We start from the raw sequence: 10505 nt of genomic DNA, 5'->3' as shown, positions 1-10505 counted from the left end.
GAAACCTTTTTCCAAAATTGTGCCAGCTGAGTGACAAGAAAACATGATCTAAAGGAGAGTCCAAGAATAGCACCCTCGAGGGTGGGCTTCATGCCCCTCTAATTGATTCAACATTGGCATCCACCATTTCAAAATCTGACATATCCATCTGCCCTGATAGCGGCATTGAATCAATGAGCTGGGCACGGGAGAAGCTCACGGTAACCACCTCTCCCATTGTAGCCATGATAGGCATGCAAAAAATTTTGCTAGAGTGCCAAGCACCCACCTCATGGCTATAGACAAGGGCTCGCCATTAGATTAACTTCGAAATCACAGAACGGACGCGGTGTAGAATGGCAACTGCTGCCAAGTCTCTTCCATAATTGCGTCGGTCAAGTGATCGAAGAAGGTGATCTAAGAGAGGTTCCAAGAATCTAGGCATTCATTGGGGGATTCGCGCCGATGGCATAAATTTATGCAATACCCGAGCAACACCGGACGAAGGTTCTAGACGAGGGCTCCCATTTTAGATCAAGTTTTTAAATCACCAAGTAGACGCAGTGAGGGCTAGCAACTGCTGCCAAACCTTTTTCTGAAATTACGCCAGCTGAGTGACAAGAAAACATGATCTAAAGGAGAGACCAGGAATAGCACCCTCGAGGGTGGGCTTCATGCCCCTCTAATTGATTCAATGTCCGTGTCCACCATTTCAAAATCTAACATATCCATCCACCCTAACAGCGGCGTTGAATCAATGAGGGGGGCACTGGAGAGGCTCGCGGCAACCACCTCTCCCATTGTAGCCACGATAGGCATGCAAAAAATTTTCCTAGAGTGCCAAGCACCCACCTCATGGCTAGAGACAAGTGCTCGCCATTAGATCAACTTTGAAATTGCTGAGAAGACGCGCTATAGAATGGAAACCGCTACCAAGTCTCTTCCGTAGTTGCGTCGGTCGAGTGATCGAAGAAGGTGATCTAAGAGAGGGTCCAAGCGTAGGCATTTGTTGGGGGATTCGCACCAATGGCATAAATTTATGCAATACCCAAGAACCACCAGATGGACGTGCTAGATGAGAGCTCCCATTTTAGATCGAGTTTTAAAATCACCAAGTAGATGCGGTGAGGAATAGCACATCCAAGGTGGGCTTCATGCCCCTCTAATTGATTCAACGTCGGTGTCCACCATTTCAATATCTAACATATCCATCCGCCTTAACACCTGCATTGAATCGATGAGAGGGGCACGAGAGAGGCTCGTGGCAACCACCTCTCCTATATAAGCTATTAGTGCGAGGCTCGCTCTGCATTAGAAATTAGCGAACACAGAGACAACTACCTTAAAAATCCAAATCCTTGAAAATTCTGACCAAACAGCCATTCATGACCCAATTTTTTATTTTGTCGGCAGAGGAGCAAAAGATTGTCATCGGTTAGGAGATGTGAGTTCATGGAGCCAAGGGACTGAAATGGTCATCGAGCTCATCCAATCAACTAAATGAATTTCACCTTGAAGGGGCCCAATCCAAAAGTTCCAGAGGTCATCTCCTGGAACTATCAAGAACAAAGGCCAATCTTACATGCAAACTCTGCTACTGCGCAAACACAGGTTGCAATTATAGAGAAATTGCAAGGCCGTCACAATGGCCTGAGGCCAATTCTCCGACTACTAAGTCAATTTTCTCTTGCAATCACCATGCTTCCGTTCATAGAGAGATCTCCCTATCCACTTGTGACAATGCACAATCCAACTGCTAGATGCGAGCTCGCCCTTGAAAGGCCGCATTCCAAGACATCAAAATGAGACATTGGAATGACAACCACTCTCGATCCATTCCCAATGTTGTGCCGATTGAGTCGGCATAGAGAAGATCTTAGGGAGCTCCCGCATAGCAATCGGGAAGTGCTTTCATACCCTTCTCTCACAAAAACCAATGTTAGCTGAACAAATTTAGAATCCAAGGCTCGTATCCATCGATATTGTCGGCACTGGGTCAATATTCAAAGGCCACAGAGAGGTTCCGATGAGAGAAGCTCCCCTGCTCGCTTGCACAAACATCCCCAAATGCTAGACGCAAGCTCCCGCCCTTAGCATTGCTCTCTAGATCACCACAATGACACATTGGAACGACAACCGCTGTCGAACAACTCACAAATTTGTGCCAATGAAGTGAGAAAGAAGAGCCAGATCGGGTCGACGAAAATGGCTAAGCCAGATCGGGTCGGCGAGAATGGTTCGCCCAGATCGGGTCGACTAGCATGGCTCAGCCACCATTTTTGGCCAAGAGCTTTCGATATTAAAGCTCGCATGTAGCCGCGATAAGTACACCATGAGAAATTGCTAGAGCGCCGAGCACCCATAGAAAATTGCCATTATACCAAGCAATGCCAGAGTGCTAGACAAGGGCTCACATTTAGATCAAGTTTTAAAATCACCAAAAAGACACGCCATGGATCGGCAACTGCTGCCTCACCTTTTCAAAAATTGAGTCATCGAAAAACATGATCTAAAGGAGACCCGAGGAAAAGCACTAAGATCACTTCATGCCCCTTTCATTGATTCAACATCAGCATACACTGTTTGAAAACCCAACAATCCTATCAGCCTAGACACCAATGTTGAATCAATGAAAGGGGCATGGGAGAGGCTCGCGGCAATAGCCTCTCCTATATAAGCTATTAGTGTGAGGCTCACTCCGCATTAGAAATCTGTGATAGCACAGACAACTCCCTTAAAAATCCAATTCAATGAAAAATGTGACCAAACAGCCATCCACGACACCGTTTTTGGAGCTCGGCCAGATCGGGTTGGCCAGAACAGCTCGCCCAGATTGGGTCAGCTAGAATGGCTCACCCAGATCGGCTCAGCAAGAACGGCTCAACCAGATTGGGTTGGCCAGCATGGCTGGGCCAGAACAGCTCACCCAAATTGAGTCAGCCAGAAGGGCTCGCCTAGATCAGCTTGGCCAGCATGGCTCAGCCAGAACGGCTCAGCCAGCATGGCTCGACAAGAATAGCTCACCCAGATTGGCTTGGCCGGCATGGCTCGGCCAGAATGGCTCATCTAGATCGGCTCGGCCAGCATGGCTCACCCAGCATGGCTCGGCTAGATCAGCTCGGCTAGCATGGCTCGGCCAGAATGGCTCGGCCAGATCGGCTCGACCATCATGGCTCACCCAGATCGGCTCGGCCAGGCTGGCTCACCCACCATTTTTCAAGCACACTACCTCCCTTATATAAGCTATTAGTGTAAGGCTTACTCTACATCAGAAATGTAAATTCAGTGCACAAGTACCTTAAAACCCAATTCAATGAAAAATGTGACTGAATAGCCATCTACGACCCCATTTTTGATGAGGTTGTCAATGGAGACAAAGATTGGCATTGGTTAGGTGATTTGATTGCATCAGTCAGGGGGGTAAATTGATCAATTTTGGGAGACCAACTAGAATGGCTCGACGACCATTTTATATCGAAAGCTACTCGATTTGAGAATTATGACTCAAGTAGAATGGATCGGGTACCCATTTTACGAACTTAAAGAGTCAACTTGGAGGGGTGACTTGATGAACGCACTTGAAGGGTCAACTTGGTGGGGTGACTCTATGAACGGACCTAAAGAGTTGACTTGGTGAGAGCACTTGGTGGGGTGACTTAATGAACAAACCCAAAGAGTCAACTTGGTGAGAGTACTTGGTGGCTTGACTTGATGAGCGCACTTGAAGAATTGACTTGATCAGAGTACTTGGTGGGGTGACTTGATAAACGGACTCAAAGAGTCAACTTGCTGAGAATACTCAGTGGCTTGACTTGATGAGCAGACATAAAGAGTCCACTTGGTGAGAGTACTTGGCGGGGTGAACTGATGAATGGACTTAAAGAATCAACTTGGTGGGAGTAATTGGTTGGTCGAACTGGTGGGGTAACTTGATGAACGGACATAAAGAGTCAACTTGGTGAGAGTACTTGTACTTGTTTTGGTGACTTGATGAATGGACTTAAAGAGTCGACTTGGTGGGGTGACTTGATGAAAGGACTTAAAGAATCGACTTGGTGAGAGTACTTGGTCGAGTGACTTGATGAACGCACTTGAAGAATCGACTTGGTTAGAGTACTTGGTGGTGCGACTTGATGAACGAACTTAAAGGGTCAACTTGGTGCGCCAACCTAGCGGAGTGACTTGATGAATGAACTTAGAGAGTTGACTTGGTGAGAGTACTTGGTGAATTGGTGGGCCGACCTGGCCAGGTGACTTGATGAACGAACTTAAAGAGTCCACTTGGTGGGCCCACCTAGTGGGGTGACTTGATGAATGAACCTAAAGAGTCAACTTGGTGAGAGTACTTGGTGGGCAGACATAGCGGGGTGATTTGATGAGCGAACTTAAAGAGTCAACTTGGTGAGAGTACTCAGTGGGGTGACTTGATGAACGAACCTAAAGAGTCAACTTGTTGGGCCGACCTGGTAGGGTGACTTGATGAAAAAACTTAAAGAGTCAACTTGGTGGGCCAACCTGGCAGGCTGACTTGATGAACAAACTTAAAGAGTCGACTTGGTGAGAGTACTTGGTGGGCCGACCTGGCGGGGTGACTTGATGAACAAACTTAAAGAGTCGACTTGGTGAGAGTACTCGGTGGGCTGACCTAATCACGTGACTTGATGAACGGACTTAAAGAGTCAACTTGGTGGGTAGACTTGGTCGGGTGACTTGATGAACGAACTTAAAGAGTCAACTTGGTGAGTCAAACTAGCGGGGTGACTTGGTGAGAGTACTTGGTGGGTTGACCTGGTAGGGTGACTTGATGAACGAACTTAGAGAGTCAATTTTGTGAGAGTACTTGGTGGGTCAAACTGGCAGGGTGATGTGATGAATGAACTTAAAGAGTCAACTTGGTGAGAGAACTTAGTGGGCCGAGCTGGCGGGGTGAATTGATGAACGAACCTAAAGAGTTAACTTTGTGAGAGTACTTGGTGGGCCGACCTGGTGAGGTGACTTGATGATGGAACTTAAAGGGTCGAGTTGGTGAGAGTACTTGGCGGGCCGACCTGGTGGAGCAACTTGATGAACAAACTTAAAGAGTCGACTAGGTGAGAGTACTTGGTGGGCTGACTTGATGAACAAACCTAAAGAGTTGACTTGGTGAGAGTACTCAGTGGGCCGACCTGGCAGGGTGACTTGGTGATCAAACTTAAAGAGTCGACTTGGTGAGAGTACTTGGTGGGCTGACCTGGCAGGGTGAGTTAATGAACGAACTTAAAGAGTCGACTTGGTGGGGTGACTTGATGAACAGACCTAAAGAGTTGACTTGGTGAGAGTACTTGGCAGGGTGAACTAATGAACAGACTTATAGAGTCGACTTGGTGGGAGTACTTGGTGGGCCGACCTGGTGGGGTGACTCAACGAACGAACTTATAGAGTCAACTTTTTGAGAGTAGTTATTCTGGTGACTTGATGAACAGACTTAAAGAGTCAGCTTGGCGGGGTGACTTGATGATAGGACTTAAAGAGTCGACTTGGGTGGGTGACTTGATGAACGAACTTAAAGAGTCGACTTGGTGGGGTGACTTGATGAACGAACTTAAAGGGTTGACGTTGCGGGGTGACTTGATGAATGGACCTAAAGAGTTGACTTGGTGAGAGTACTCAGTGGGGTGACCTGATGAACAGACTTAGAGAGTCGACTTGGTGAGAGTACTTGGTGGGCCGACCTGGTTGGGTGACATCGTGAACTGACTTAAAGAGTCGACTTGGTGGGAGTACTTGGTGGGGTGACCTGATGAACAAACTTAAAGGGTCAACTTTGTGGCGTGACTTGATGAACGGACCTAAAGAGTTGACTTGGTGAGAGTACTCAGTGGGGTGACCTGATGAACAGACTTAGAGAGTCGACTTGGTGAGAGTACTTGGTGGGCCGACCTGGTTGGGTGACTTTGTGAACTGACTTAAAGAGTCAACTTGGTGGGAGTACTTGGTGGGGTGACTTGATGAATGGACTTCAAGGGTCAACTTGGTGAGGGGACTTGATGAACAGTCCTAAAGAGTTGACTTGGTGAGAGTACTTGGTGTGGTGAGTTGATGAAAAGACTTAAAGAGTCAAATTGGTGAGAGTACTTGGTGGGGTGACTTGATGAACGCACTTGAAGGGTCGACTTGGTGGGGTGACTTTATCAACGGACCTAAAGAGTTGACCTGGTGAGAGAACTTGGTGGGCCGAGCTGGTGAGGTAAATTGATGAACGAACCTAAAGAGTCGACTTTGTGAGAGTACTTGGTGGGCCAACCTGGCGGGGTGACTTGATGACCAAAATTAAAGGGTCGACTTGGTGAGATTACTTGGTGGGTCGACCTGGTGGAGCGACGTGATGAACAAACTTAAAGAGTCGACTTGGTGAGAGTACTTGGTGGGGCGACCTAATGAACAAACCTAAAGAGTCGACCTGGTGAGAGTACTTGGTGGGCCGACTTGGCGGGGTGACTTGGTGAGCAAACTTAAAGAGTCAACCTGGTTAGAGTGGTTGGTGGGCTGACCTGGTGGGGTGACTTGATGAACGAACTTAACGAGTTGACTTGGTGGGCCGACTTGGTAGAGTGACTTCATGAACGAACTTAAAGAGTCCACTTGGTGCGCTGACCTAGCAGGGTGACTTGATGAACGAACTTAAAGAGTCGACTTGGTGAGAGTAATTTGTGGGCTGATCTGGCGGGGTGACTTGATGAATGAACTTAAAGAGTCGACTTGGTGGGGTGACTTGATGAATGCACTTGAAGGGTCGACTTGGTGGGGTAACTCTATGAACGGACCTAAAGAGTTAACTTGGTGAGAGTACTTGGTGGGGTGACTCAATGAATGGACTTAAAGAGTCGACTTGGTGAGAGTACTTGGTGGGGCAACTTGATGAATGCACTTGAAGAATTGACTTGGTTAGAGTACTTGGTGGGGTGACTTGATGAACGAACTCAAAGAGTCAACTTGGTGAGAGTACTTGGTGGCTCGACTTGATGAGCAGACTTAAAGAGTCAACTTGGTGAGAGTACTTGGTGGGGTGAACTGATGAACGAACATAAAGAGTCGGCTTTGTGGGAGTACTTGGCGGGCCGACCTGGTGGGGTGACTTTATGGATGGACTTAAAGAGTCGACTTGGTTAGAGTACTTGTTCTGGAGACTTGATGAATGGACTTGAAGAGTCGACTTGGTGGGGTGACTTGACGAAAGGACTTAAAGAGTCAACTTGGTGAGAGTACTTGGTGGGGAATCTTGATGAACGAACTTAAAGGGTCGACTTGGCGAGGTGACTTGATGAACAAACCTAAAGAGTCGACTTTGTGAGAGTACTTGGTGGGCCAACCTGGCGGGGTGACTTGATGACTGAACTTAAAGGGTCAACTTGGTGAGAGTACTTGGTGGGCTAACCTGGCGGAGCAACTTGATGAACGAACTTAAAGAGTCAACTTGGTGAGAGTACTTGGTGGGGTGACCTAATGAACAAACCCAAAGAGTCGACCTAGTGAGAGTACTTGGTGGGCCGACCTGGCAGGGTGACTTGGTGAGCATACTTAAAGAGTCGACTTGGTGAGAGTAGTTGGTGGGCTGACCTGGCGGGGTGACTTGATGAACGAACTTAAAGAGTCGACTTGGTGGGCCGACTTGGCAGAGTGACTTCATGAACGAACTTAAAGAGTCCACTTGGTGGGCCGACCTGGCAGGGTGACTTGATGAACAAACTTAAAGAGTCGACTTGGTGAGAGTAATTTTTGGGCTGACTTGGCGAGGTGACTTGATGAATGAACTTAAAGAGTCGACTTGGTGGGGTGACTTGATAAACGCACTTGAAGGGTCGACTTGGTGGGGTGACTCTATGAACAGACCTAAAGAGGTTACATGGTGAGAGTACTTGGTGGGGTGACTTGATGAAAGGACTTAAAGAGTCAACTTGGTGAGAGTACTTGGTGGGGCAACTTGATGAACGCACTTGAAGAATTGACTTGGTTAGAGTACTTGCTGGGGCAACTCGATGAACAGACTCAAAGAGTTGACTTGGTGAGAGTACTTGGTGGCTCGACTTGAAGAGCAGACTTGAAGAGTCAACTTGGTGAGAGTACTTGGTGGGGTGAACTGATGAACAAACTTAAAGAGTCGGCTTGGTTGGAGTACTTGTTCTGGTGACTTGATGAACGGACTTGAAGAGTCGACTTGGTGGGGTGACTTGATGAAAGGACTTAAAGAGTCGACTTGGTGGGGTGACTTGATGAACGGACTTAAAGGGTCGACTTGTTGGGGTGACTTGATGAACAGACCTAAAGAGTTGACTTGGTGAGAGTACTTGGCAGGGTGAACTGATGAACGGACTTAAAGAGTCAACTTGGTGGGAGTACTTGGTGGGCTGACTTGATGAACAAACTTATAGAGTCGACCTGGTGAGAGTAGTTATTCTGGTGACTTGATGAACGGGCTTAAAGAGTCAGCTTGGTTAGAGTACTTGGTGGGGCGACTTGATGAACGGACTAAAAGAGTCGACTTGGTGAGAGTACTTGGTGGCTTGACTTGATGAGCAGACTTAAAGAGTCAACTTGGTGAGAGTGGGCCTAACAGGGGGAGGTGGTGAGTGGGCATAATGGGGCGAGTTGGTGGGCTGACTTGGCGAGTGGTATTAGAGAGCCAACGTAGTGAGGCAACTTGGTGAGTTGGTTCGTTGAGATGACATGGTGAGCTGACTTGGCGAGTCAACCTGGCGAGCGAACTTAAGGAGTCAACTTGGCAATGTACTCGAGTCGACTTGGTGAGGCGACCTGGTGAGCGGGCTCAAAGAGTCAACATGGTGAGGTGACTCATTGAGTCAACATGGTGAGGCGACTCATGGTGAGGAGCTATCCTTGAGTCGACTTGGTGGGCCTACTTGATTAGTCAACTTGGTGAGCCGACCTAACGAGCTGACACAGTGAGCGGGCTTAAAGAGGCGACAACTTGGTGGGGTAACTCAGCAAGCCAACTTATCGAGGCAAGATGGTGAGTCGACTTGGTGAGCTAACTTGGTGAGCACACTTAAAGAGTTAACTTCATGAGGTGACTCGGCGAGTTAGCCCGATGATGCAACTTGGGCAGGCTGACCTGGCGAGAAAACTTAAAGAGGCGACTTGGGTGGGCTGACCTGGGGAGTGAATTTAAAGAGTTGAATTGGCAACGTACTTGAACAACCGACCTGGTGAGCTGACATGGTGAGTGGGCTTAGAGAAGCAACTTGATGGGGCAACTTGGCGAGCACACCTGCTAGGGCATGGTGGTAAAATGACTAGATGATTTGACTTGGTGAGCTGACTTAGGGAGCTAACTTGGTGAGCGAACTTAAGGGGTCGACTTGGTGAGGCAACCTAAATAGTCAACTCGGTGAGCTGACTTGGGGAGCCGACATGGTGAGGGGTCTTAAAGAAGAGGCGACCTGGTGGGGCAACCTGGTGAGGCGAGATGGTAAGTCATCTTGGTGAGTCGGCTTGATGAGCTGTGAGTAGACTTAAAGAGTCAATTCTTGATTTGGAAAAGACCACATGGTCAGATGACTTGGTGAGCCGACCTGGCTAGCAAAATTAGCAAGCAAACTTATAGAATCGACTTGCTGTCCCCAGCCAAGATTGCACACCTGGGTCGACCCAACTTGGGTCACCCAACTAGGTCAACCCATCTCTGTCGCCCTAGCCTCGGGCGACCCGACTGGGTCGAAGAGGGGAAAAAAAAATTAAAAAAATCATGGGAGGCCCTGTACAGTGAAAAGTGCTAAATTTTGGGCATTACAAAAAAAAAAAAAAACAAGTTACTCACTTTTGGATCACGCACAAGTTTCAGTTCACGTATTGCCGAGCTGACTTGAGGTGTTACGCCTAGCTAGCCAGATTTGAGGTAGGGTAGCCGAAACGATCCAATTTGAGAATTTTCTTTATAAAAAGAGATCATGATAGGCCCCATAAGGCAAAAAAGAATGAAATTTTGGGAGTTCAAAAAAAAACATTACCCATTTTTTGATCGCGCACAGGGCTCGGGTCACGTAGCATCGAGGTGCCCTGGGTGACATGATTTGAGCAAAAGGTCGACGGTGGCATGAGTCATGCAAAAACATTTTAGGCCATTAAGGTTCGAGGTACTTCGAGTCAAGGTTGCTGAGGCGGGTCAAGTTGAAAACTTTGGGCGTTAACCAAAAAGAAAAAGTTAACCACTTTTGGATCACATACACAACTCGAGACACTTAGAATCAAGTCGAGCACGGTGACATGAGTCATGCAAAAAATTTGGAGACAACTTGAGTCGGGGCATCTGACTCTATTCGAGTTCAAAACTTTGGGACTTGACAAAAAAAAGAAAAAAGAAAAAGTTACCCGATTTTGGATCACGTAAGTGACTCGGGCCACTCAGAATCAAGGCGAGTGCGATTACATGAGTCGAGCAAAAAAAAAATGGAGGAGGTTAAGGCTGGAGGCAATTCGAGTCGGGGTAGCTGAGTCGATTTGAAAACTTTGGCCGTTAGCCAAAAAAAGAG

The sequence above is a fragment of the Cupressus sempervirens genome, chromosome 1, assembly GCF_028749045.1.
Source record: "Cupressus sempervirens isolate cs-2001-9-10 chromosome 1, ASM2874904v1, whole genome shotgun sequence".
In the NCBI taxonomy this organism is placed as follows: domain Eukaryota; kingdom Viridiplantae; phylum Streptophyta; class Pinopsida; order Cupressales; family Cupressaceae; genus Cupressus; species Cupressus sempervirens.
The sequence above is the reverse complement of the archived record's forward strand: the minus strand, read 5'-3'. Positions refer to the sequence as shown.